Here is a 3,084-nt window from a genome sequence, read left to right as displayed (position 1 = left end):
GTGGGGCTATTACAAAAGTTACTTTCCTAATTTCAGCCACACTTTTGAACAATATATCTTTTAAGAAGAGAAGAAAGCACTCATTAGCTATTCATCATAGTAAATAATTTTTAATGACTTATTCAAAATAGATCATATGATCATGTTTAAATTGTTAAACTACAATTATCAATATGTTCCCTGATAATTTAATTTTAATTTTGAAAAATATTTCTCAAATGAACAAAAGTTATACAGAATTAGAAAGTTGGAAACACTATTACAAAAGTATCATTTCTTAAAAATTACAAAATGTACAATTCTATTCATATCTTTGACTTTTCATGTCATTTCCAGAAACTTTCAAAAATAAAATTCATAATGTGTTCTATTATATTTGGTAACATCATCTAAAATTCATTATGATTCAAAGTAACCTGGAATTGAGAAAATTTAAAGATGCTAATTTGTAAAATACAACCCATTTCAGCATTTATATTTTATATTTAAAAATATTTGAAATCATTGTAGAACTACAAAAAATTTAAAAAGACTTGTGTTTTTAGCACAAAAATGTACAAGTATAATCCAGCCCACATATATTTGGGATCTACTATGCTTTGCATTTTTTTCAAATTAATTTCCAAGTAGCATATGATGTTTGAAAGAGAATAAAAATGAACACTTAAAGTTAATAAAAAACAAAAAATTATTTGTTAGAACTTTTTTTCTACTAAAAGTTATTTTGATGCAAGAATATTCTGTCTCTAATTATATTAAACTTGACAGTACATTGTGATAATTGATGCTATTACTGTTCTTAAATCCTCCACACCGTGCAACCTTTATTCCTGCACCAATGAGCATCCTGGTACCTTGGCCTTTTTTTAATCCTTGTCATGTATAAATTCAAAAAAGCTTCACAATTAATTTTAAGTATGATATGATAAATACACAAAATGATTGCATTTTCACTAAGATGGTCCTAGAAAAATACCTTTCCAAATGTGTAATATTATTCTTATATTCTCACAAGTCTCAGATTTGCAGTTCTACTTGTTTATTAATGAAGTGCTCAAAGCATCTCATTCTCCAGAGGTGGATCAGGTATGGGCCTTTGTCTTAGTAAGAAAATGAATTCTTACATTTTAGCTGTTTCACCTCTTATTAAAAATTTGGAGTGTACAACTTATTCCTACTATTTCATCCTCCTAAGTACTGCTGTACACCACTGTACTTTGTTAAGTCCCTTTTTGCTAAAATTATAAAATAGGCTTATACTACTTTACTACTCTTTAAATACTAAACTTGGAGTAATTTGCCAAATAATGCGTGAGATAGATTCCCAGATTTTATCTATATAGTCCAACAAATTACATGGAGAAATATGCTCAGACATGCTTAGAGTTAGGAGGGATAGAAGCAGGAACTTTCCAGGCTCTCATTCCCTCATTCTCTTATTTGGGAAAAGCTGGAAAAAAATGTGTTCACTTATCAATGTTGATTTTGAAAGGAGTGACTCTTATGTATCGCTCCTGCCATCCTCTGCTGGTTTGTGTTGTCTGGATGATGAGAGAGATTATGGTACATTTTGTGTTATTATCATTATGGTTAATACACAATGTATCTGTTCTCTGTGGGGCCTTAATTATTATTTACTAAAAAATAAATTTTCCATCTGGAGATATGATAGTGCAACAAGATTTATAAATAAGAAAATAAATCACTTCTAGAACTACACATAAGGATGGCATATTACATTATTAAATGTGATGACTTCATTAGGTAAATAAAATTGAGTATTATTGTTTATTTGAATTATATAAGAATCCAAAAATGAGAAACTAAGTTCAGTATGTAGTAAATCTTATTTGGAAAGTATGTGTGTGAACTTTAGTTCACATAGCAGATGTTATTTATTATTGAGAGTTACACAATAGCACTCAAAATTTCTCAGGAGTTTTTCTTATACCTTAATATAAACTATAATTGAGTTTCTTATTTGTTCTATTATTTTGTCACTATATTCTGCCCACATTCTGACTCTTTTAATCATACTATCTTGCTCTAAGAGAAGATTGGCTAAAAATTAACCAGTAATGTATTTTATAAATCTCAAAAGGTAACAGGAAGATTTCAGTTCTGAGGACCATTTTCAAATGAAAGACTGTTCTGAGTTCTTTGTAAACATTTGTCAAAATCAAGCAATCAGCAATTTTTGATCTCTCCTTATCCCTAATACCATTAAAAGCTATAACTTAATTTATCTATTTTACTTATTTTACCAATGAAATTATACATCTTGTAGCTAAGATTCCTGGCCAGAGGCCTGACTCTTGAGATTCTAACATCTCAGTTATAGCCATTGCCCCATTAGGCCAAATAAAGTGACAGGCAGTGGTGAAGGGAAAGAAACCGATTCTTAGTATGTGGCTAGGCATGTGACAGGAAGTGACAAGGCAAGTGTTTGTGCTCAGTTTTAGGGTACAAAGTTGAGCTTTATGTTTAAATAGAGGAAGAATTGGTGCAGGGAAGAGAGACATGCTGAAGTAGAGTTCCAAGCAAAGTGTGATTCCAACAAAACTGTTATTAATATCATCACTTCAGAAAAATAATGTGGTTCCAATGATATGATCATTCATTACTAATCATTCATGTACTACTACTAATAATTGTTATGATAAATAATAATAATAATAATTTTAGCACTGGTAGAACTTGAACTCAAAAACTTGTACTTTCTACATACTTGGGCTGGGACTCTATCATTTGAGCAGCATCTCTAGTCTAATTTTCACTGCTCAAATTGGAGAAATTGGAAATAAAGTCTCACAGACATTTTTATTTTTTTCTTTGGCCTGGGCTGGCTTTGATCTGCAATCCTCAGCTCTCATCCACTTGAGTAGCTAGAATTGCTGACATGAACCACCAGCACCTGGGTCAGGGTCATTGTAATCTTCATTTTGGGAACATTATGTTCTGTGGAGCTGCTCAGTTCATTTCCTTGAGAATAGTTTACATCCCTTGTTATAAAGACAGTGTCTATCAGCCCTGGTCTTCCTGGAACCCAAGGTGACTGCAAGAGGAAGACTCACTATAAAGGGA

The 3,084-nt window shown here is 31.2% G+C and overlaps 1 protein-coding gene across 4 annotated transcripts in view; it reads left to right on the top strand.

Moving 5' to 3' along the window:
• Window positions 1–3,084, top strand: part of Grik2 (glutamate receptor, ionotropic, kainate 2) — a 563,545-nt gene that overhangs the window by 508,269 nt on the left and 52,192 nt on the right. The gene's annotated exons all lie outside the window — the stretch shown is intronic.

This window comes from Dipodomys ordii, unplaced genomic scaffold, assembly GCF_000151885.1.
Source record: "Dipodomys ordii isolate 6190 unplaced genomic scaffold, Dord_2.0 Scaffold62, whole genome shotgun sequence".
In the NCBI taxonomy this organism is placed as follows: Eukaryota; Metazoa; Chordata; class Mammalia; order Rodentia; family Heteromyidae; genus Dipodomys; species Dipodomys ordii.
The sequence above is the reverse complement of the archived record's forward strand: the minus strand, read 5'-3'. Positions and strand labels throughout refer to the sequence as shown.